The 27,359-nt window shown below is 33.8% G+C and overlaps 1 long non-coding RNA gene across 3 annotated transcripts; it reads right to left on the bottom strand.

Moving 5' to 3' along the window:
- Window positions 1-1,630: 1,630 nt before the first annotated feature.
- Window positions 1,631-27,359, bottom strand: LOC107875649. 3 transcript variants are annotated; one of them, XR_001675855.2, is made up of 3 exons: window positions 27,037-27,359; window positions 16,123-16,196; window positions 1,631-3,218 (listed from the first exon to the last, which is right to left on the bottom strand). It is a non-coding gene; the product is annotated as an uncharacterized LOC107875649 (long non-coding RNA). The 3 variants fall into 3 exon arrangements; XR_007049026.1 differs by having other exon boundaries at window positions 27,028-27,359; XR_007049025.1 differs by lacking the exon at window positions 16,123-16,196.

The following is a 27,359-nucleotide window of genomic DNA, read 5'->3' on the forward strand; positions in this document are numbered from 1 at the left end:
ATACCATGGGAAATTACCATCCAAACAGGCTGTAAGTAAATCACAAATACCCCCTTCTTTTTGTTTTATTTGGTCATATTTACGTGCCATATTTTTTAAATAAATTTTAATTAAAAATATATTTTATGAAACTAATTATATTAATTTGAAACTAATGGCTGGTAATATTTCAGGCATTGGGTTGATATTCTGACATAAAATTATTGTTTTGTTTATATCGAACTCACTTATCGTGCCATTATATTGATCGCCAGATTATATATTATGCATGAGATCAATTACTTATGGAACTAACATTACATCTCAATTTATTTAATGGTCTGATATTATTCGTTTTAAATTAAATTTCATGGTCACCTTTAAAGGGCCTCTCAATACTAAAATAAGTTCTTCTATTTTAATTTATATGACTCATTTTTCTTTTTAATCAGATAAAAAAAGAATTACACACTTCTCTATTCGGTAATAATTTAACTTTAAAATATTCATTTTATCCTTAGTCAGACCCAGAAAGTATAACACACTTCTATATTTGATAGTAATATAACTTTAAAGTGCTTATTTTATCTTTAATCAGACCAAAAATGAATTATACGCTTTTATATTCGGTAATAACTTTACATTAAGATGCTCATTTTATCCTGATTAAAATTATTTATAGTAACACAAACGTCTATTATTAATTAGTTTAAACAATAAGTCTTAAAAGACTTTTTTTTTCTTAAATTTCAAACCAAGTCAAACTAACTTATATAAATTGAGGTGGAGTAAGTATAGATTAATCAAAGAAGAAAGAACCAAAAATATTAGGACTTTTGGCAAGATAAAAGGGTAGAAAAGGTAGACACAAACACAAAAATAAACATTCTTCTTTTAGAGAAATGTCATATTTTATGTCTTTATAAACCAGAAATATAAATCTACAATATAAATTAACATCAATATTATTATGACCTAATACTAACACTTAGCAACCACGAATGTGTAAGTGTAACAAATTTATTGGAACAATCACTATCAAAAAAAAAATTTTTGAACAAATTTATTGGAACAATCACTATCAAAAATTTTTTTGAAGGAAAATAGAAAGAATCAGAATTGATAGATGGATTTCTCGAAACAAACAAAAATAAAATAAAAAATAAAACATAAATCATGAATCAATTAAGACTTTTCGAGAACTTTTCTTAAAGAAAGCCCTCATGTAAATATCATACAAAAGGTTTAATCCTATTCACGGAGATAGCCTAACTATTCCAAAAATATAAACTTCATGTAAATATCATACAATATACATCATTGACTCACCAGCCTTGAGATACAGCAAGATTCCTTTTGTACTTAATATGTCAAAAGAATTAATATATCATCAAAACCCCCTCAATCTTGTATAGGCTATAGCTTTGTTTTAGTATAGCTAAAGAACATCATAAACTGGCCAAAAATGATAAATGCAATACCATAATTAATGACATTGAATTGTCAATTTGTGGTGATTAATAGAGACACAACACTTCAAATAAAATGGTCATCAGCCTCTGAACCACACACGTTTGAATTGCTGTATCGTGCAATAGGGTGGCTTGTGAACAATTAGGAAAGTAATACCCCTTCATGAAAACTATATATGAAAAGTATAACCATCTTTCAAATCAATCGAAGCAATGTAAGTATCAATTAGAACACAAAATCTAAAAAAAAGAGAATACAAGCATACAATTCATATAGGCAGAGTTCATTAGATGGACCTGCAGTTTGTCCTAAACATATATCACAGGAGTCTTTGTTTTCAGATCTGATCTTTTGGCGAAAAACTTTGCTCATTAAAACACCAACAAGATCAGCCATACTCCCCATGTTGTATTATGTACTTAAAACACTGATATCCAACTGATTATCTGAGATCTCTTCCCTTGCTTCGTTTTCTCGTCTTTCCCTTGAAGTTCTGATGCATACTCCAACTTCCATAGTCCGTCGGTCTGAACCATTATCAGCCAAACATTTCTTAGCAGTCTCTACAAACTTCATTCAGGATTTTGGTAATAGGACCAACGATTGTTCTGAATATTCGATCCGTGAACATTTCATCACACGTTCAACAAATTTACCGATCCTTTGAGAAGAGAGGGATCGATAACAAACCTTTCACAGAGGATTTCAGACATTGCAACAGATGCTATCAGTGCATTTTGAATAAGTTGATCTTGGTGCAATCAAATAATGTGTGAAGGATTTACTGTAGTGAGTGTGACTATTGTGATTGTGAGAGATGGAGAAATAGTAAATCCATCTAGGGGTGAGTTTCAGACCGTTTAGAAGATAGTGCAACTTTTTGTTGATATCTGCTACTCCGTAAACACTCTCCCTAAATGCGTGAATGCAAAGAATGAAGTACCATGAAGCTGTTAGAAAACAGACCGACGCAGCGAAAGCATACCAGAATCATACTGCTGCGTAGACGATCAATATAAATATATACACACAAAAGATGATTACCTCTTGAAGAGTGAACAAATATCTTGAAGCAAGTCGGTTTTTGAATCTTCGATCTTCTGCAGTGATCCCAAATTCACAGCCAAACTCTCTCAATACTTGGGTGGGCAAGTACTGAATAGAATACTCAATTGAATTTCTAGAGTAGGGGAATCCCTATTTATAGAGATATTCTCTAAGTCCAAGGAGGAAAGAAAAACACGTCTGTTTCTACTTGAACAAGGATACAGTGACTTCTCCTTTTCCCATAGGAAATAGGATTCTAAGTTCTAGTATAATATGGGCACTATAGGACCACGAAATTAATTACAGAGGCTCCCTATCATGGAAATAATTCAAAATACTAATGTCACGACTCGAACCAGGGCCTGGCCATGACAAGTATCTCAAGTCCGTCATGAACCGGAGACCACCTCTTTGCCTAGCCAAACAGAAAACAATACAACTAGCAACAGGTGAATTCTGAACATATAATAAGATAGAATACGCAACAGTAAGAATGTGCTAAAAATTCATAATACCAACTCCCAATCCACAGTTATCCACAAAGCCTCTAAACAGACCAATATTAATCTAAGTCGGGACATGCCCCGACGATAGCCAAAAGAATCCAATAGAAATAGCCTAAGACATAAACGAAACAAGACTTTAAAATGATTAGACCTTTCAGAAAATGGAAGATCACCACTTCAAAGTTAACTGCTGACAACCCAAAAATCCTATCACTGCAAAGAAAAATAAAAGTGTCTTCAGTCCTGCATCGCATGGGGATACAACATCCGGAGAAGGTTAGCAGGGTGAGCGCTAGCATGTAACTCAGGAAAGAGATAAAATAATGCCATGATCAAAAGTTCAACACCATTCAAAACCAATGCACACAACCATATACACATACATGTATAATTATACCATGCCGGGATAGGGAACAAGGCTAGCGTGAAGGTAAAACATTAGCCTGGGCTGTATAGAGTAACCTTCATAATAGTACCCACGAGCTGTATAGGCCCTTGATCTCACCCCCTGGTCGGGGCCCAATGCGTGTAGCCACACAAACCGGAGAATAATCATAAACATACATGCACAGGGAGCTCGAACCTTCTGATCATATATTAAGGGTGACTCGAATACCCAGTCATTTAGACCCCCATGCCAGTAAACGTGGTTTTCAGTGTTAGTTCTCTCGGGACCCCCACTTTCACGGAAAACTACATAATCTCCTTTAAGCCCAATTAAAAAATTTAACACATAACCCATTCACTTAATCAAGGAGTCATTCATTATAACAATATCAAGTGGTATCGTCGTACCGGCTATATCTTGCAAGCGAATGTCATCATGCCAAATCAAATAGTCAATGGGACTTTAACCCACTAACCGATAGGACTCCGACCTATTTAGCCAACTGAGACTTTAGCCTATCAGCCAATAGGACTTCAAGATATTTACCTAATTGGGACTTGAACCCATTTAGACATCTGGACTCCAAAGTTCCATTTCAAAATCAATCCACGGCTATAAATACCTTTCAAATCATTCATGTTTCATTAGCTTTTTTTATGCAATTGCCATAATTCAAGAGTAGTTCAATGTGCATATACTCATATTAAAAACCAATTTTACAATATTGGGTTGAGGTGATCACCAATTCAATTATCAAAATTCACATAACCCCCTAGTTTATTCACTATGCCCATCCACCCCACACATTCAAAACCACCATTAAAGCATGAAAATTAACATATAAATCATGAAAACATCATTTTAAAAAATAAACATTCAAAACCCTCAACCCACATTCCAAAGACAATATTCAAACCACTTGAAAAACAATTTAAAACACATGCTTTAACAAAATAAGATTTGAAAAAGAGTAACATGCCTAAGAGTATCACAATTATGGAGAGAAATCACCTCTTGGAAGGCCTAATTGCCAAACTCTTGAAAATCCTAGTATTCTTGACTTAGGAATTTGAGAGAGAAGAGAGCACATATTTGATTTTTAAAGTGTTGAAAATAAGATCTCCAATGTGTTTTTAAGTCGTGGGGTCTTAAGTGGGGAAAGAGGAAAATGTCCAAAGTGCCCTTAGTAAAAATACTGAAAATTATCGCCGATGACCATGACTCACCTTACGTCTCGTATGGTGAACCTATGACTTGTAGGGACCAAGTCATAGTCAGGACAAAATCAAAGGGCACCTACACTAGTTTTGCTATGGAAGGCACACTACGACTCGTAAAGAGTCTATATCACTCGTATATTCTCAATCGTACTCAGGACAGGGACTTTTGGGTAACACACTGGTCAGGGTATGAGTCGTAGCCTACGACTCATACTTAGTCATTATGACTCGTTTAGCCTAACAATTATCAAGGTAGAAAGGTTAGGCACCCTTTTTGGTTTGGCTATGAAAAACACTAAACGACTCGTAATGAGTCTTAATGACTCATTGGGTCTAGTTGTCACCAAGATAGAAACTTAGACCATCTTCACTAATCACCCTACAATTAGGGTCCCAAGACCCGTAAGGACACCATATGACTCGTTAGAAGAGTCTTCATCTGAGAAGTAAGCTTAAAGTCAAGAAATTTTTTAGAGGCAAAAATCTGGGGTATTATATTCTCCCCCTAGGATCATTCATCCCTGAATGATGAGTCAAGGTATCCACTAGAATGATTATAAGACATAATGAAACCATAATTTCCATTCATAGAGTCAGAAAACAAAGATGATAAAGAAAGCACATACCTTAAGAACAAATCATGCGATAATGAGACATGATATAAACATGATCTAGGGCATTAGTTCTTTGAAACGTTGATACAAGACACGAATTAAGATTCTCACGAAACATAAAAATAAAATAAAACATTGTCCACCTCAAATAACACATCTAATAGCCCTTAAATATAGCCACGCTCCCCACTATGCTTTTAACTATGGATACAACACTTCACCATTTCAATCTTCTGATTCCCTTGCCAAACACATAACTATAAGAGCCTAAGATTTATATATTCAAGAAATAAGACAAGGGTTGTCGTTTGAAACTATTGCTTCTCATTCAAAGAACTGTTCACGAGTGTGCATACTTAAAACCTCATCTAACAAGAGGCTGCCTGGGGTTCAACATATTCATATAAACTTAATACTTGTATCCACCTAATGCAACGCCCCGAGAGTACACCCTGGATGCCACACGGTGCTTATGGTCACAAGTGTCCACAAGCTAACCCATGAGCTAGTACCTGCTATGAGCATTGAATAATAACAACAAAAAAACATATTCGGAATATCTAAATACGCCATAAGGTTTTAAGTACTAAAATATTTCCAAATCATAAATCTAGAAACAACTGCCAGAAAACAATTGTCTGAAATTGATAGAAATAATGACAAATTGACTGACTGTCTAAAGTGTCCGAAAGCCTCTAAAACTGACTGAATAAGAGTTGATGGGACATGCCCCAAATACCTCCAACTAACTACTGAACTGAAAGCAAGAAAATAAATATAGTCGGTCCTCGAAATATGAGGACTTACCACGACTACTGCTGCTAATATGCTGGGATGTCTAAGTGCGGTCAGGAACCTAAACGTGCAAACCTATGATATGAGAGATCATAGTACAAGAAACAAGTATGCAGTCAGTTCTTTGAATGTACTGGTATGCTAAATGGGGTTAGGCTGATATACATGGGCTCATGTACATGAATAATAATTGACCGAATAGCATGAGATAATTGAATAATTGATATGAATGCGTGAATACTGTAAAATTTAAGAATGCATGACCAAGCATATAACATGATTTTGAAATAGTCTGTAAACTAAACTACTGAAATATGATAACTGAATAACTAATAACTGTATGCTATGGTCAATGCAAGCTCGAACTGAAGTATACTGAATGCTGAACTGAGAGAGCTATCATCTAACCAATATTCCCTAATCAGCTAATTGGGGTCCAACCTGTGACCCTAGTTAGAAGGGTGTCAGTACCATGCCACGGGTACTAACACTGACCGCATCGATCGACTAAAGTGTTGTCCCAAAGGACCAAGGGTTAACCTCAACTGGCAGGTACCCTTATGAGATCAACCATCAACTGGCAGGTTAACATCTCAACCTACACTAGCTACGTAGTTATGAAATGCAAGGACTGCTACTAAAGGTCACGCCCTCAACTGGTAGGTTAGCCCCCATCCCTTGGTTCTCTTGGTGCTAAATCCTACTCCCAACTGAACTAACTCTAATCACTGGACTGAACTAAGCTTACTAACATGATGCACTGACTAAACCGATAATACTATAATAGATTCAAAACTCTTCTGAAAATACTTAAGCTAAGTAAAAAACTAAGTTTTTGGGTATTCATAACCCCCAGGACTCGATATCAATGATAGAAAGATCATACTAACACTTTAAGGACATGATATGTAAGTATTTATTCAAAACTTATTCTTTGAGGTATTTCATCAAACACTTGTAATGCATGGCTTAAACATGGAAATAGTTTTATTTTAAAGAAACTAGTAGTAAAATGATTTTGATACTAAATCCCCAAAATAAGGATTAAATCAACGAACAACACCATTCAAAATAAGTAGGGTTTAATAACAATAATTTCATGAAAACATGATATAGAATCAAAATTCTTGGGGATTCATGGTTAAAATCACAATAACTTGTATAATCCATAACTTTGAATTTGAATTTGGGTTATTGAACTCTATGGGTGAAAAGGGCCCATGAATGAACATTTAACATACCTTGTTTTCTGAATTTGTGAGAATTGTTGGTGAATTCTTGAGATTTGGACTTGAACTTTGATGAATCTAGGGTTTGCTCTTGAGATAATTTTATAAAATAATGAGTGAATTTGCCTTTCGGGAGGCTTAATTTTGTGTTATGGCTGAATAATGTAAGGGAAAAATGACTCAACTGCGCCACAAACTCATCATTTAATAAACAAAATGTGCCCCGTGATGCGACAGGTGACACGCCTTGTCGATCAACCCAATGCGATGAACAACGAGCTTCGTCGATGGTGATGATGCAATAGCCAATGCGACGTGTCCTGATCGCATTAGGTCACTATTTTGGTCTTCCAAACATGTCTCAAACGATGTTGGAAAATTTCAAAACTCACCCGAGATGACCTATAGATAACCCTGATCATGAATCAATTTAAATATCAATAATCTAAGGTCGGAAAGATAAAAATTAAGACCATTGAAATATCGAGGCCAAAAATGAGACTAAGTCTTGACACTTAACTGAAATTTTTTTCTAAGTTTGAGACCTCTTGTGGCATGCTACATAGGACTGAGATGGACTAGGACTTTACGGGGTCTTACACCTAATGACTTATTCCCAACTCATAGCCTCAACACTAGACCTCTGGTATATATATCACAATTACCCACTCCAATATTTCATAAGTTATCAACCTAGTCTCTTCTACCATCATATCAAGCCTACTATTCCTACAAATTTCGTATTACTATCCTCGAGCTAACATTCTTATCACCACCATCAATACCTAAGGTTCAAACTTAGGGTCTAGCAACAATCATGCACCACCAATGAAAATACCGCATAACATAGTAGTCCATCCAATAGAGAAATCAACCTAAAATTCCTTATTTAACTTAGCTACGACCCACAAACATATTCTCCTTCACAACAACCTTGATTATCGATAGTCTATACATATCCAAAGAGACCCATCTTTTTTATGCATGAAAAGAATGGAAGCACCCCATGGAGAGAGACACTAGGATGGATGAGACCCTTATTAAGAAGATCCTTTAACTACTTCTTAAGTTCTTTCAATTTATCTGGAGCCATTCTATATGGAGGGATAGAGATGGGACAGGTATCCGATAGATGATCAATCCCAAAGTTTGTTTCTCTATCCGGAGGAATAACAGGAAGGTCATCAGGAAACACTTTGGGAAACTCATTGACTATAGGGATAGATTACAAAGAGGGGACCTCAAATATAGAATCCTTAACCCATACTAAATAATATAAACATCCCTTGGAAATAAATTTTCAGTCTCTAAGATAAGAAATGAACCTCCCCTTAGGTGCTAGAGAACTACCTTCCCGCCCAATCACCAGTTCATTCGGGAATTGGAAACTGACCTTTCGGGTTCTACAATTAAGAGACACATAGCATGAATGGAGTCAATCCATCCCTAATATCACATCAAAATCTAACATATCCAACTCTATCACATCCACTAATATCTCCTAACCATAGATCGATAACACACAATCCCTATAGACTTTTCTAGCCAGAACGGAATCACACATCGAGGTAGACACAGAAAAGGGATCGAAACTGTACTCGAGGCTAAAACCAAAATGAACAACCATATATGGGGTCACATAAGAGAGAGTAGACCCTGGATCAAATAGACAATATACATCACGAGATTAAAGATGTAACATACCTGTGACAATATTAGGAGATACCTCAAATTCCTGGCAGGTGACAAGAACATAAAGATAATTTCGATTAGTGCCAAAGCCAGAAGTAGAATCCTTTGGTGCAGGATTTGAAAAAGAAAAAACAAGAACCTTATTAGCTCTAGTAGCAACACTAGCAGAAGTACACTATCGCAACATATGACCAGGATGATCATAATTAAAGAACAAGTTCCTTCTTTTACCGCAATAACCACGATGCAACTAGCCACAAACTCTGCAAGAGGGATAGAGTGGGGACGAATGAGCTCGACTGGCCTAAAATTGGTCTCTCTATGCTTTAAAGCTACTATTGGCCTGAAAGTGATGATCACCAGATGACTTAAGATAAGGAGCCCCAACAGTTGCATAAAAACTCCCCTATTTTCTCTCCTTAGTCCATTATTTCCCATGCCTACCATTATTTTTCTCACCTCCACCTTGCTCTAAATATCTAAACTTCTTATTCTGCCTCTTTCCCAGCTTTGCCTAATTTTTTTTCCCATTAATAAGACTAGACTGGTGTGATAGAGAAACCATTATCTAGGTTAACAGATGAATAGAACGGTGAAATTCAATAGTAGACACACCACCCTGAGGCATCGGGGAATGAGTATTATCAGCCCAAGAAACCTAAAAAAGACTACTAGGGATTGGTGAAACTCTATGAGGGGCAGTATAGTCAGGAGCAGGGACCCTAAACCAGGTCTGTACCCCATAAGTAGAATGAGTTCCATTCATATTGTCCTTAGGTAGGACAGAGGAGTTTCCACGAGCATTAAATCTTTGGGGAGGAGCGAACAAATAAATTTAGAGAAGATTTCAAGACCTTAGACTTTATAGCATGAAAAATAGATCAGAACAAAGGAAAATATTCCTAAATTCCTAGTAGCCTCTCCCTTATAAGTGTGGCGTGCTATACACTCATAAATGAGACTCTACTTGATGCGGATTTGTAAACACCAAATTGGCCATGAACCTAGGCTTCAATACCAATGTGTAATGACCTAAACCAGGTCCTGACCGTGATGGGTATCTCATGTCTAGTATTGATCAGAGACCAGCCCCTTTGACTAGACAAATAGAACATAATACAGCTAGTAACGAGTAATTTCCAAACATATAACAAAATATAATATGCAATAATAAGAATGTAGTAAAACTCTATAGTACCAACTCCCAATCCATAGTTATCCACAAAGCCTCTAAACAGACCAAAACCAATCTAAGTCGAGACATACCCCTGACGTAGCTAGATGAGTCCAATAAAAGTAGCCTGAGACATATCAGAAACAAAACTTTAAAATGATAGAGGTTTCAGAAAATAAAAGCATACCACTTCAAAGCTGATTGCTGACAACTCAGAAATCCTATCACCACACAGGAAAAGTAGAAGTGTCTCCACTTTCTGCATCGCGTGGGGATACATCATTTGAAGATGGTTAGTGGTGTGAGCTCTAGCGTGTAACTCGGGGAAGGGATAAAATAATGCCATTATCAACCGTTCAAAACCATTCAAAACCAATGCACACAATCATATGCACGTACATGTATAAGTATACCAAATCGGGATAGGGAACAAGTCATAGCATGAAGGTAAAACATTAGCTTAGGCTGTATAATGTAACCGTCATAATAGTACCGATGGGCTATATGGTCCCCAGCTCTCACATCCTGGTCGAGCCCCAGTGTATGTAGCCGCACGAACCAGAAAATAATCATTAACACACATGCATAGTGGACTCAAGCCTTTCGATCATATATCAAGGGTGACTCAAATACCCAATCATTTAGACCCCCACACCGGCAAATGTTTCCAGTGTTAGTCCTCTCGGGACCTCCACTTTCACAATGAACAACACAACCGCCTTTAAGCCCAATTAAAATATTTAACACGTAACCCATTCACTTAATCAAGGAGTCATTCATTACAACAATATCAAGTGGTATCGTTATACCAACTATATCTTGTAAGGAAATGTCATCATGACAAATCAAATAGCTGATAGGACTTTAAACCACTAACCAATAGGACTTCGACCCATTTAGCCAACTGGGACTCTAATCTATTAGCCAATAGGACTTTAAAATATTTAGCCAATTAGGACTCGAACTTATTTAGCCATATGGGCTCCAAAGTTCCATTTCAAAATCAATTCATGGCCATACAGGCCTTTCAAATTATTCGTATTTCATTAGTCCTTTTATGCAGTTGCCATAATTTAAGAGTAGTTCAATGTGCATGTACTCATATTAACCAATTTCACAAGATTGAGTTAAGGTTATCACCAATTCAATTATTAAAATCCACATAATTGAGGAAATCCATGACCCCCTAGTTTATTCAACATGCCCATGCACCCTACATGTTCAAAACCATCATTAAAGTATAAAAATTTACATATAAATCATTAGATGGTCATTTAAGAAAACAATCATTCAAAACCCTCAACTCACATTTCAAAACTAACATTCAAACCACTTGAATATTAATATAAAATACATGCTTTAACAAAATAAGATTTTGAAAAGAGTAACATGCCTGAGAGTATCACAATTATGGAGAGAAATCACCTCTTTGAAGCCCTAATTGCCAAACTCTTACAAACTCTAGTGTTCTTAACTTAAGGATTTGAGAGAGAAAGAGCACGTATTTGATATCTAAAGTGTTAAAAATGAGGTCCCTAATGTGTTTTTAAGTCATGGGTCTTAAGTTTGAAAAAAGGAAAATGTCCAAAGTTCCTTTAATTAAAACAGTAAAAATTATCGTCAGTGATCACGGGTCACCTTATGACTCGTATAGTGACCCTACGACTTGCAGGGGATAAATATTAGCCAAGATGGAATCAAAAGGCCCCAACATTGGTTTGGCTACGGTAGGCACACTACGACTCGTAAAGATTCTATATGACTCGTATAGTCTCAATCGTATTCAGGACGGGGACTTTTGGGATAACACAGTAGTCAGGGTATGAGTCGTACTCTACAACTTGTACTCAATTATTACGACTCGCTAAGTCTAATCATCATCAAGGCAGAAAATTCAGGCACCCTTTTTGATTAGGCTATGAAGAACACTATATGACTCATAATTAGTCTTGACGACTTGTTGGGTCCAGTCATCACCAAGGCAGAAACTTAGACCATCTTTACTGGTCACCCTATGATTAAGGTGCTAAGACCCATAAGGACACCTTATGACTCATTAGAAGAGTCATCGTCGGAGCAGTAAGCTCAAAGTCAAGAAATTTTTTAGAGGCAAAAATCTAGGATTTACAATTGATGTGAGTTGTTTTTACCATAATAAATTATATATTATTTTACTAAAATATCATAATTGCACTCTTCTATTTTTATTTTGAAATTCTCCATTAAACACTTATTCTATTCTCCATGTTAAATTTATAGATACTAATAAGTAAATTAAATAACTGATGAATTTAATATAATGATTAATTTCCTTTAGAACAATGCTTAACTTATTTCATATGTCAGATTCATAAATTTATCGACATGGTTTACACATGGAAACTTATAATCTTCTCATAAAAGGCGTTTCACCAATATCTATACCGAGACATGAATTCCATCAACTAACTTATTATTTCACCAATATACATTATTATCATTCAATCTACCAGGAATATTGACTCATCTCAGAATCTTACCTTTTAATAAATCAAAATGATAAACAATATATATAGATCATAATAGCTATATCAAGATTGAGAATATAAGTACATTTAATAGTTTAAAGAATATGTTTTTATCAGTCAGTCAAAACAACTATCTCTACTCTGTCTTGTTCAATACATACAAAATTTATTAGCACGAGAAGTTAGAACTATACTATTCTCGTAATCAAGATAAATTACAGTTACTCTCTTTTTACAATCATTCTAAAGGTTTGTCCAAATTTCCATCTACGATTGTAGAAATATAACTTTAACTTATAAGAATCAATAATTTAATCTTCTATGTATAAGCTAAACTCTATACACCAAATCATCTACTATATAAGTTGAGGACACATGCATGACGATGATCTATTTAATGTAATGATTTATTGAATTGAATAAATAGATAAATAAATAATTATTCAATAAATAATACTATATCAAAACAACATGGTTTATCGTATATCATAATAATCTCCACTTAGACTCATAACCATGAACCCTCAACTTGGACTCCCAATATAACATGCTTTTTAAAAGGTTTCTGCTGTAAAACTTTTATAAAATGGCCTGTCAGGTTGTTTTTGATGCAATATTCACAATCACCACCTTTTTACTTTTCACTATGTCTTGAATTAATTGATATTTACGCTCAATGTCTTTTGCCTTCTTGTGGTCCCATGGTTTGTTTGAATTTGCAACCGCATCGCTATTGTCACAATAAATTATAAGTGATGCTTTTATCACTGGGACAACTGCCATGTCTTTGAGAATGTTTCTGAGCCATACTACCTCCTTAGCTGCCTTAGAGGCTGCTACATACTCGACTTCCATAGTGTAATCAATGATACACATTTTTTGATTCTCCTCTAAACAATAGTTGTACCTTCCAAAGTAAACACATTCTAGAGGTCGACTTTTTAGAGTCCTTATCAGACTGAAAATATGAGTTTGTGTACCCTATAGGAACCAACTCATTTGAATGGTAAACTGGCATGTAATACCTAGTCCCTTTTAAGTACTTGATTATATATTTAACTATTGTCTAATGTTCTCTTTTAGGGTTAGATTGAAATCTACTAATCATGCCTACGGAAAAACATATATCAGTTCTAGTGCACAGCATCGCATATATGATGCTTCCCACAGCTGATGCATAAAAAACTACCTTCATGTTTTCTATCTCCTAATATGTCTTAGGAAATTGATCTTTAATGTTGGATTCTATGAAGTTTTGTTGAATGACAAAATAAATGAAATGTGTTGTGTCAGTTGGTTCATTAGTTTACTCAGGTGCAATATAATAAACTTGCAACATGATCGAAGGTACAGCAGGACAGGGTAAAGATAAAATTGTTAAATTAAAGAAATGGATAAGATAGTGAAGTTGATAAACTCTATTTAACTATCACATGCTAAGATAAAGAGGTTGAGTTTGAATTCAACACTTAAAGAGAATAGAGGTTGAGTTGAAAAAGGAATTCTACTTTACATAAAACTGTAAATAGTTAAGAGTTTCAATAGAGATAAAAGTATGATATAATAAAGAACTCTTTGGAGAGTTTGTGTTAAAATAGAGGGAGTGACATTCACAGTCACTAATGCACTTACAAAGCAAAAGGCAATTGACAAATTGACTTGGCAGTTCACATCTTAGAGAAACTTGTAGTTAAACCTAGTTCTATTACTTAAACAGTAAGGTGTCTTAGTTTCTGTGTATTAGGTTTGGTTCTTGAGTTGTAAATATTGATGTAATTATAGTTTAAGTGAAGTATAAACTGAATTAAGATTATTATCTTCAAGTTGGAGAACTTGAAGACTTGGGATCACATACCTTAAGAGGTTTGTGAGTTATGTTGAGTAGAAGTTAGAGTTTAAGATTCTTAGATTACATAAGTCTTGTAATTTGTCATTTGTTGAGGCTCAAAGTTGCTTAGTGACGTTTGAGGAGAAATCCTATAGGGGTATAGGTCATGATTTTTCTCACCATTTTGATCTGGGTGTTTTCACGTGAAAATTACTGTCTCATTTTCTTATACTATTACAACTTTATTGAAACATGTTAGGCAACTTGTTTCACTTATAGGTTACTGTTAAGGTGAAGTAAGTAAATTAGTAGGTCGCATACTCTATCTATTAATATTAGAGCAAGGTTATATTAACAAGGGTCAGCACCTAAGATAAGATCATCATGATGAACTCCACGCCACCTACTGGACACAGTAAAAGAAAATGAACCACTTGACTACCACTTTTTGATGGTACTCATTTCATTTGGTGGAAGGCTAGAATGGAAATATTTCTTTAGGGAGAAGATTATGAGTTATGGGATAGAATTAATGATGTACCAAAAATTCCTATGAAAATAGTTGATGGAGAGCAAGTAAAAAAGGTTAAAAGTGAATTCACTCCTGAGGATTTGGTTGCATTAAGGAAAAATGCAAAAGCCAAAATTATTCTAGTTTGTGGACTAGGTACTGCTGATTATAATAGGGTATCAAATTGCACCACTGAAAAACAAATTTGGGATGCTTTGATAAATACACATGAGAGTACTACTCAAGTGATAAAATTCAGAATTGCTTTACTTTTCCCTGAATATGAGGCCGTCAAAATGAAAGAAAATGAATCACTATATATTGAAATGATGACCAGATTGACTTCTTTGACTAATGATTTGAAATCTTTAGGAAAGGTTATTACTATTAAGGAACAGGTAGAAAAAGTCTTGGGGGTTTTGCCTAAATCCTAATGGGATATCAAAGTCATAACAATTAGAGAAGTAAAGGATCTCACTATGATGACCTTAGATGAGCTAGTTGGTAACTTAAAGACTTATGAAATGAACATGGATGAAATAAAAAAGGATGAAGTTGCTCCTAAAAAGACACTGGCACTGAAGGTATACGATAGTGACAATGATGCTAAACTGGATGAGAAACAAGTAGCATTCATCACACATAACTTCAGCATGTTCTTTAAAAGAAAAAATTTTAACAAGAAAGGAATATATATTAAGAAGCGGTCTAATGATAGTCAAACTAGATGCTACAAATATGACAAGACAGATCACCAAATTAGGTATTGTCCTCTTTAGGAAATTGAGTGGAGAAAGGATAGGGCTAAGAAAAAACTGAAACAAAAAGCTAAGAAAGGGGAAAAAGAAGAGTATGCTATGATAGCTTCTTGGGGGTCTGATTCAGAAGAATCAAATAATGATGATGTTTGCTCTCGTGACCATTTATGACTTTGACACGGAAGAAGAAGAGGAAACATATGAGCTAAGTATTCTTGAACTAAAAGAAAAGTTTTATTTATTTTCAAATAGAAAACTTGTTTTTTTAATAAATCCATTAATTGATGATTTTCAAGAACTAATCTCTGATAGGGATGAAATCTTCAGTAGTCTTGAAATCCTAAAGTTTGATTATATTGATCTAGAGGCCTATAAATCATTGATGAGAAAAAAAATTGTACCTTAAAGGAACAGGTTGGTAAACTTGATTCATCAAACTTGAACCTTAAGTCTGAAGTTTTAAAACTCTCTCTTTCTGAAAAAAAAAAAAAACAGGTTAAAAGTGAGGAACAAGAAAGAACTGAGTAAGAACTGATCAAATATAAACATGACTATGCATGTGAGAAAGAAAAGTGAGGAAATTAAGTCAAGAAATAACCAAACTGAAAATTTATCTTGAAAGAGCTAACAGATGGATAAATTCTTCTAAAACCGTTCATAAGCTGAGAAGTAACTTACAATGAAAAAGTTGGATTAGGTTTTCACAAAAGTTTTAGTGCTACAAAAGATCTGTGATACATATATGGAAACCTTTTGCATTCAACCACTGAATGTCCATTTGCTATAAAAGCAGGGCTAAACAGACAAATTTAGCAAAAGAGAATGACTCCAAATTAGCCCAAGATAATAGAAAAGGACTCAAAACTAGTTAGAGAAATAGGTTATCCAACCTATTTCCTCGATGGTCTAGAAGGAACCTTATTCACCCTCTTAATCATAAGAAAGGATCCAAGCTTGTCTGAGTCCTAAGACTAACCCTTAAATTATTTTGTAGGTCAGAGTGAAAGGAGGCAAGTGACTCTGGTATATGGATAGTGCTTGATCAAGGCATATTTCTGGAGATAAACAAAATATTCTTTCTCTCTATATATTTAATAGGAAAAATATGTTATTTGGGAATGGTAAAAAGGGTACTATCACTAGAGTTGGAAACATTGACAAATCTGAATGAAGAGCATTAGAAGATGTCTATCATGTGGAAGCACTAAAGCATAACTTGCTTAGTATTTCATAATAATATGACAAAGGTAATATGGTAATCTTTACTTCTGCAGCATGCGAAGAGAAGAAGATAGATACCAATGGGATTATTCTAACTGCTAAAAGGCACAAAAATATGTGCAAAGCTGATATCATGGGAATGCCTAGTACAAGGCTGGCATGCCAAAGTGTAATTGGAAATGATCCCCTTCTTTTCCATAAATGATTTGGACATACAAGTCTAAAACAACTAAACAAACTAAATTCTAAGGACATGATGGTAGGTCTGTCCAAAACTAAGTTCAAAGAAGAAAAAGTTTGTAATGCTTGTATAAGGGGGGAGAAGGTAAGGTCATACTTAAAATCAAGAACCACTTCAGTACAACCAAGTGTCTTGATCTGGCCTATATGGACCCTTGTAGACCAATGAGAGTACAAAGCAGAGAAGGCAAGATGTATGTTTTTGTAATTATTGATGACTATTCCAGGTTTACCTAGACACTATTTCTAACTTCCAAGGAAGATGTCTTTGATGTCTTTTCTATCTTCTTTAAGAATATAGAAAATAATCAAGGCATCTCACTAATTTCCATAAGATTTGACCATGGAACTGAATTTAAAAATGCAAAATTCTTGGAATTTTGTTCAATAAATGGTATAGAACATAATTTCTCTACTCCTAGAACACCACAACAAAATAGAGTAGTAGAAAGAAAAACTATAACCCTGGAAGATATGTCTAGAACACTGATGATTGCAGAAACTCCTACAAAAAAACTTTGGGCTAAGGCCATTAGTACCACATGTTACATTGGGAATAGATGTATGAGTAGGCCTATCCTTGAGAAGACTTCTTATGAATTATTTAATGGAAAAAAACACAAAAAAATTATCATTTTAGGAGTTTTTATTGTAAATGTTTCATTCATAATAATGGAAAAGATAATTTGAAAAAATTTGACGCAAGAAGTGATAAGGAATCTTCCTAGGATATTCTTACCATAGTAGAGCTTATAAAGTCTTGAATAAAAGAACAAACTGTGTTGAATAGAGTGTGAATGTTGTTTTTGAAAATCTTGTGCTGAGACTAACATGCAGGATGAAAGTGAAACATACAAACAGGAGCAGGAATAGGTTCTACAACCTGGTCTAACTACAAAATAAACTAGAGGCACATTGATAGAGGAAACTAAAACAGCGACTCTATCTCAAGCCATTCATAGTGATACTAGTAGCTCACAAGGGTTAATTCCTAAAAGCTACAAGTATCAAGTATCAAATCCAATTAATAATTTTCTCACTGATCTTACTTTTGGAATCACCACTAGATTAGGATTAAAGAACTTGTGTGACTTCAAAGCTTTTCTATCAATGATTAAACTAAAAAAAGGTGAATGAATCACTTCTTGATGAAGACTGGATCATTGTCATGCAAGAGAAGCTTCACCATTTTAAAAGAAGCAAAGTTTGACACTTAGTACCATCCTCGCAAGATAGATATGTAATTAGAACTATGTGGGTGTACAAAAACACTATAGATGAACATAAAAAAGTTACAAGGAACAATTACATTTGTTCTTTACACCCATTTTGTTCCAATTATAGATCTGTCTTGTAGGGGTGGTACTAAGTGCCAAACTTATCTTTTTTCAAACTGGTAAAGCTCCTTTTGCATGGAAATGATATAGTTTGCATCAAGAAGTACTTCACTCTTCTTTTTTAGTTTACTCATCGATAAAAAAGCTTTGAAGGAACACAAGTTCTTTAGTCTTGATTTAGTGGTGATCCTAGAAGTAAGATAAGTAAGAATATTCTCAATTTTAGGAGATCCTTGATATAAATTTTAGGAATCAACCCTTGTGAGCCACTAGGATCACCTTGAATGGCTTGAACTGGAGTTGTTGTTCGTTCGGTTCCCCCTATCAATATGCCTCCAGTTTGTTCTGTAGTTTGATCCGGATTAACAAGTTGTTTCTTCTCTTGTTCTTCATTTTCATTTTCATTTTATATGTTAGTCTCAACACAAGATTTATCAAAAACAACATACATACTCTCTTTAATATAATTTGTTCTTTTATTCAAGACTCTATATGATTTACTATGGTGAGAATATCCCAGAAATATTCCCTCATCACTTCTTGCATCAAATTTTTCCAAATTATCTTTTCCATTATTATGAGAAATATTTGGTTTTCTTCTTTTGAGTAATTCGTAGGGAGTTTTCTCAAGTATTCACCTACTCATACATTTATTCACAATGTAGCATGCAGTACTAATGGCCTCAGTCCAAAGATTTTTTCTAAGATTTCCTGCAATCATCATTGTTCTAGTCATATCTTCTAAGGTTATATTTTTCCTTTCTACTACTCTATTTTGTTGTGGTGTTCAACGAGTAGAGAAATTATGTTCTATACCATTTATTGAACATAATTTCAAGAATTTTGCATTTTCGAATTTAGTTTCATGGTTAGATCTTATGAAAATTAGTGAGGTGCCTAGGTTTTTTTCTATTTTCTTAATGAAGATAGAAAAAAAATAAAAGTCATCTTCCTTAGAAGTTAGAAATAGTGTCCAGGTGAACCTAGAGTATTCATCAATAATTACAAAAACATACCTTTGGCCTCACATGCTTTGTGCTCTCATTGGTCCACAAAGGTCTATATGGACCAAATCAAGATACTTGGTTGTACTAACATGGTTTTTTGATTTGAAGGATGACCTTACCATTTTCCCCTTACACAAGCACTACAAACGTTTTCTTCTTTAAACTTAGTTTTGGGCAAGCCCACCACCATGTCCTTAGAATTTTGTTTGTTTAGTTGCTCCAGACTTGCATGTTCAAGTCTTTTATGTCAAAGGAGGGGATCATTTTTAATTGCACTTAGGCATGTCACCCTTGTACTAGGCATTCCCATGATATCAACTTTGCATTTATTTTTGTGCCTTTTAGCAGTTAGAGCAATCTCGTTGCTATTCATCTTCTTCACTTTGCATCCTGCAGAAGTAAAAATTACCTTATTACTTTTGTCAAATAATTATGAAATTCCGAGCAAGTTATGTTTTAATCCTTCCACATGATACATCTTCCAATACTCTTGATTCAGGTTTGCCAATCTTTCCGACTCCAATGCTAATACCCTTTTTACCATCTCTAAATGACATATTTCCCCTTTAAATATAAAGAGTAAAAAAATTTTTTATTTATCTCCAGTCATATGCCTTGAGCAAGAACTATCCATGTACAAGTGTCACTTGCCTCCTTTTACTCGGACCTGTAAAACAATTTAGGGGTTCTTCTTAGGAACCCAGACAAGCTTGAGTCCTTTCTTATGATCAAAAGGGTGAATAAGATTTCTTCTAGCCCATCGAGCTAACAGGTTGGATAACCTATTTCTCTAACTAGTCTTCACTCTTTTCTGTTATCTTGGGCTAATTTATAGTCACACTCTTTTTCTAGATTTATGCTTTTAGCCCTGCTTTTTGCAGCAACTGGACATTCAGTTTTTGAATGCACAAGGTTTCCACATATGTAGCACATATTTTTTGTAGCATTAGGACTTTGTAAAAACCTAATCCATCTTTTTCATTGTCAGTTCTTTCACTCAGCTTATGAATAATTCTAGAAGAATTTGTCTATTTGTTAGCTCTTTCATGATCAATTTTTAGTTTGGTCACTTCTTGACTCCTTAATATTTCTTGCTCATAGGCATAGACATGTTTATAATTGATTAGTTCTGGCTCAGTTCTTTCTTATTTCCTCACTCTTAACTTGTTTGCCTTTTTTTAGAAAAAGATAATTTTAGAACTTCAGAATGAGGTTCAGGTTTGATTAATCAAGTTTGCTAACCTGTTCCTTTAGGGTGCAATTTTATTTCTCAACGGTGATTTTATAGGCCTTTAGATCAATATAATTAAAATTTAGGCTTGCAAGACTACTGATGATTTCATCCCTATCAGAGATTAGTTTTTGAAAATCATCAATTAATGCATTCATTAAAGAAATAAGTTTTTTCTTTTAAAACAAATGCAAATTTTCTTTGAGTTCAAGATACTTACCACAGATGTTGTCTCTTTCTCTTCCATGTCAGAGTCACAAATGGCGATGAAAGCAATCTCATCAACATCCTCATTATCTAATTCTTCTAAGTCAAACCCCCAAGCAACTACCATAGGGTGCTTTTCTTTTTTTTTTTTCTTAGATTTTTCTTTCAGTTCATTCTCAGCTCTCTCCTTTATCCACTCAATTTTTCAAAGAGGACAATCCCTAATTTGGTGGTCTATCTTGCGACATTTTTAGTATTTGGTCTGATTATCATTGGACTGGTTCTCTCTACGTGTTCCTTTCTTGTCAGAACTCTTTCTTTTAAGGAACTTGCTAACGTTCTTTGTGATGAGTGCTACTTGTTCGTTATCTAGTTCAACATCCTCATTAATATGAGATTCCTTCAGTGCTAGTATCTTTTCATGAGTAACTTCATCCTTTTTTTTACTTTATCCATGTTCATTTACTAAGTCTTTAAGTTACCAACTAGCTCATTCAAGGTCATCCTAGTGAGGTCCTTTGCTTCTCTAATTGTTGTGACCTTGACATCTCATTTGGACTTAGGCAAAACCCTCACAAATTTTTCTACCTGTTCCTCACTTGTAATAACCTTTCCCAAAGATGTCAGCCCATTAGTCAAAGAAGTCAATCTGGTCATCATTTCATGTAGTGATTCATTTTCTTTCATTTTGACGGCCTTATATTCCATGAAAAGTAAAGAAATTTTGAATTTCCTCACTTGAGTAGTACCCTCATGTGCATTTATCAAAGCATCCTAAATTTGTTTAGCAGTGGTGCAATTTGACATCCTATTATACTCAGCAGGCCCTAGTCGATAAATCAAAATATTTTTGGTTTTTGCATTTTTCCTTAATGCAAATAGATCCTCAGCAGTGAATTCACTTGCAACCTTTTTACTTACTTTCTGTCAGTTATTTTCATAGAAACTATTGGTCCACAATGATCCTATCTCATAGCTCATAATCTTCTCTTTGAATTTATTTTTCATTCTAGCCTTCCACCTAATGAATAAAAAAGTGATAGTTGAGTGATTAATTTTCCTTCACTGTGTCCAGTAGGTGGTGCGGAGTTCATCATGATGATATTATCTTAGGTACTAACCCTTGTTGAAATAATCCTACTCTAATATCAATTGATAGAGTACTTGACCTACTAATTTACTTATTTTACCTTAACAGTAACTTATGAGTGAAACAAGTTGCCTAACATATTTCAATGAAGTTGTAACAATATAAGTAAATAAGAAAATGATTTTCACATGAAAAATACCCGGCTAAAAAATGTGTTAAAAACCACAACCTGTACCTCTACAAGATTTTTTTCCAAACTTCACTAAACAACTTGAAGCCTCAGCAAATGATAAATTACAAGACTTTTGTAATCGAGGAATTTTAAACTCAAAATCCTACACAACATAACGTGCAAACCTCCCAAGGTATATGATCCCAATCTTCGAGTTTCCCAACTTGAGGACAATAATACTAATTTAGTTTATACTTCACTTTAACTAGAATTACATCAATTTTACAACTCAATAACCAAACCTAATACATAGAAACTAAGACACTTTACTTTCTAAGTAATAGAATCAGATTCAACTATGTGCTCCCCCAAGATGGAAACTGCCAAGTCAATTTGTCAATTATCTTTTGTTGTATAAGTGCATGAGTGACTGTGAATATCACTCCCTCTATTTAAACACAAACTCTCCAAAGAGTTCTTTACCATATAACTTAGATAGAGAAATTTTATGTCTAAAATAAAGGAATCCCTTTTTGAAATCATGCATGCTGAACCTGGTAAAAATTGTATAAATATACAGAGCTTAAGATAAATCTAACATCTTTTTTTTGAGATCACGTAGAACCTTGATCCCAATTATGTGAGCAGCTTATGCCAAATTTTTCATATCAAATTACTAGAAAACCCTTCCTTAATTGAATTTAACAAGTCCACATTATTTTCTATGAGCAACATATCTTCTACATACAACACTAGAAACACCACTTTGTCCCCATTCCTTTTTTGTACACACAAGACTCAACAAGACAATAGTCAAAGCCAAAAGTCTTAACTGCATTGTCCAAAAAAGTGTTCTATGTCCTAGATGCTTTTTTTAATTCGTAAATGGATCTCTTAAGCTTGCACAACATTTCTTCTTTCTTGTCTTCAATGAAACTATCTGTTTGAGGCATAAAAATGCTCTTATCAAGACTTCCACTAAGAAAAACTGTCTTGACATTTATTTGTCAAATCTCATAATCATAGTGAGTAATAATAGATAAGAGAATTATAATATACTTAAGCATGGCTACTGACAAAAAAGTTTCTCCATAATCAATCCCTTTTTTCTGTGGAACTCCTTTTTACAACGTCTAGCTTTGTAAATTTGCACTTTTTCGCATACTTCTCTCTTTTTCTTATAGATACACTTGCATCCAATGGATTTGACTCCATCTACAAGCGGTTCTAAAAGATCTCAGAATTTATTAGAGTACATGAACTCCATTTCTGATTTCATAACAATAATCTATTTATCTGCATCTTTATCATGTACTTCTTCTTCATAATTCATGAGTTCGATATTAAACTCTTCAAGTATTCTATCAAAAGACTCTTCTAAGAGTATATATCAAGATGATTTTCTTATCTCTCTCCTACTACGATGAGGCACTGTGGTTGTAAGGGTTGGTATAGAGGCAACTGAAGTATTATAATCTTGTGGTTAAACCATATCAATGCTGGTTTTTTAGTCTCTATGTTACCCTCATCACCCTGCGGTGTTAGGACATTAATGACTTCTTTCTCTAGTACACCCTTACAACTTTGATGCAATTGATTTTCGGAAACTTGTACTTGTGAAAATGTATGTCTAATAATATCTCTCCCAATACTAAAATGCAATAGTATGTTAACTCTTGACATTTGAAGTTTGGATTTAATTTTTATTATAGTCAGTAGGTTGACTCGTTACCTCTTTACTTAATTTTCATAAAATTAATTTACTTCTGGAAATGTAGTTTGTTATAAAATCCTTTTTTAGAAATAGCATTTGTACTTACAACAACCTTCTTTTCTGTAGGATTGTAAAACATACCACCTTTCGTTTCTTTGAGGTACCTAATAAAAACACATACTTTTAATCTGAGTTTCAACTTTTCTGCCTTCCCTTTAAGCATATGTGCTGGACGTCTCCAAATTCAAACATGTTTCGTACTAGGTTTATGCTCAGTCCACAATTCTATGGGTATCATAGATATCAACTTGAAAGGAACTAAGTTCAAAATATAATTTTCAATTTGTAGTGCATAAACCTATAACGAAGAAGGCAAATCAGAGTACTCATAATAGATCTAACCATTTCTAAAAAAATCATGCTTCTTCTTTCTGCTACACCATTTTTTTGTGGAGCTCTAGGTGCAGTCATTTGAGACGCAACATCTAGTTCTTATAAGTAACTAATGAACTCATTGGAGAGGTATTCACTACCACAATCAGATCATAGGGATATTTCTCATGTCGTTTCTCCATTTTTGTCTTAAATTAATTGAATTTTTCAAAGCATTCAGACTTATGACGCAACAAATAAATGCATTCATATTTTGAGTAATCATCAATGAAAGTCATGAAATACTCATAACCACCTTTCGCTTGAATGTTCATTGGGCTACACAAATCAGAATAAATCAACTCTAATTTAGTATTTGCTCTATTTTGTAGGAAAAAGGTCTCTTAGTCATTTTTCCTTCTAAATAGGATTCACATGTTGATAGTTCCTCCACTTTTAATGAACCTAGAGCTCCATCTCGAACCAACCTCAAAATCCTATCTAGATTTATGTGACATAGATGCAAATATTATAAATAAGTCTCATTAAATTCAGAAGAATGTTTTCTTTTACTTGAAAGGCTAACATTATTCAGCTCAATGATTTATTGTAGTTCAGAAGAGATATTAATAATAAAAAGACCATCAATCAATGTATCATCAGAGATAAAATATTTATTATAGCTAATAACACAATTATTATCAAAAAAATTAACCGTTATCAGAAAAATCAAATTTCTTCTAACAGTAGGTGCATATAATGCGTCTTTCAAAATTAAACTCTATAATTACTAAACAAAATATTAATATTTCCTAATGCTAAAGATTGAGGTGCTGAACCATCAGCCTAATAAAAACTAACTTCACCTCTATTCAACTTATGTGTTTCTTAAAACCCCTATAAAGTAGTGCAGATGTGATCAATGGCTCCTAAATTTACATACCATGATGTGGTAGAAACAGCTGCTAACCACGTTTCAAAGACAAGTGAAAGTGAATCTAGATTGTTTTCTGCGTGGCTAGAAAAACTGAATAATATGTCTTCCAATGGCCTAATATTTTGCAATAAAAACACTTATCGTTAGGCTTTTTCACGCTGCCAGTTAGAGCTACAACTTTCTTAGCATTGCTAGTCTTTTTCTTCTTCTTTCCACCTTTCGATTTAGAAGTAGAACTTTTATCAACAAAATTATGACTCTTAAGTTTATTTTGACTCAAAATAATGCTAAAGGAGATAAAAGGAGGTATATTGAATTTGAGATTGAAAAACGTTAATAAATCAACAACATAGTCATATAAATATTGAACGGTTAAATTCAAATTCACCATACACATATATATTCATGCATATCAAATAGTTAATTGATGGGATCGGAAAGTTACTCATGCAATACACATATATAATGACTGATTATTCACTCCATAAACTTTTACAAACCTAGCTCAAATGGAGAGAATACTATTAGTTTAAGTGAAAACCTAACTCTAGTTACATTAATCCAATCATATATTACTCAGTTTAGGAGAGTTAATACGGATTATCAAATTAGCGATTAAATACGTAATGACTTGTACTGAATTCATCCAATAGGGAGGAAGGTCTAAGCCAACACAAAAACTTAGTACTTTATTACTATTTAATCTTGGTAATCATGGGGATGAACCTTTTTTACCAAAATAATCTCTCTTCATTAATATACCCGAGAGTACAAGATTTTACTCTTCTCCTTTTGGGTGAAAACCTTTAATATCTCTTCTTATGTACACTTGTTCAGGACAATTTATACATAATACATTGAGAGAATTTCAATGATTCAAATAAATGGACCATTTTTGTAGATCCTATTTATTAATCATAATTCTCAATTCATGTACTTATATAATATCACATGTACAAAGCTTTAAATTTTCAATAATTTCAAATAAATAAATCACTTTTGTGATACCTATTTACTAATCATAAAATTTTAAATTTATATAATATTATGTTATATTGTGCATTAGAGAAACACGATGCTCATTATATTATCAAATTGAAATTTTCTTTTCATGTGAAATACTATCTCACACACAAGTATATATAATTTCATATATATGAGAAAATAACACAGTGAAAATAATTTTTGAAAGAAAATTAACTTTGATCCTCTCTTGAATTCGAAGAATCATGGATTATTTATCTTGTCATTCAGGTGATTTCAATCAAGGAATCTCTTAAAAGAAATTTTCAAACAAAATTGAAAAAAAAATCATCAATGCCTAATAAGATTCCACGGACCATTCATTGAGTGCACAGAAGCAAAGGTAGAAAACGATTTTTCCAAAACATTATTGTAATTTGTAACATTCAGCGAACTCGTGCATACAAAACAGCTGGAGCAACTCACAGCCGCAACCAACAACCAACAATTGAATGTATACATCTAATCAAAAGAAACGTGAAAGAAGCAAAGATTAAACCCAAAAAATTCAGCTTATTCTATTTTTCTTATAATCACGATAACCGAGATGAACTTTGAGATGTGTCTATTGATATTGAAATTATTAAAATTCACGATTCAATCATCTTATTCTATATAGATGTAAGTATCGCTTGTGATATCGGTGGTTGGAAAATAGGCACAGCAGCGGAAGTACATCAAAATCATACCGTTTATATTAATTATAGACAACCAACATAAACATATAATTCATGCAAAGAATGCTTAAAATTAACCTGGAATACCTCTTGATGCATAGGCAAATATCTTGAAGCAAATCGGTCTTCGAATCTTCGATCTTCTACAATGATTTCAAATTTGTCTTCGAATCTTCACAGCCGAACTCTCTTAATATTGGGTGGGCAAGTACTGAATAGAATACTTAATTTAATTTCTAGGCTAGAGAAATTCCAAATAGAGATACTCTCCCAATCCAGGAGGAAAAAAAAAAAAAACAGCCTGTTTCTACTTTAACAAGGATAAACATTGACTTCTCCTTTTTTCATAGAAAATAGGATTTCGAGTTCTAGTATAACATCTCCTTTTTTCATAGAAAATAGAATTTTGA

This window comes from Capsicum annuum, unplaced genomic scaffold (genome assembly GCF_002878395.1).
Source record: "Capsicum annuum cultivar UCD-10X-F1 unplaced genomic scaffold, UCD10Xv1.1 ctg1489, whole genome shotgun sequence".
In the NCBI taxonomy this organism is placed as follows: Eukaryota; Viridiplantae; Streptophyta; class Magnoliopsida; order Solanales; family Solanaceae; genus Capsicum; species Capsicum annuum.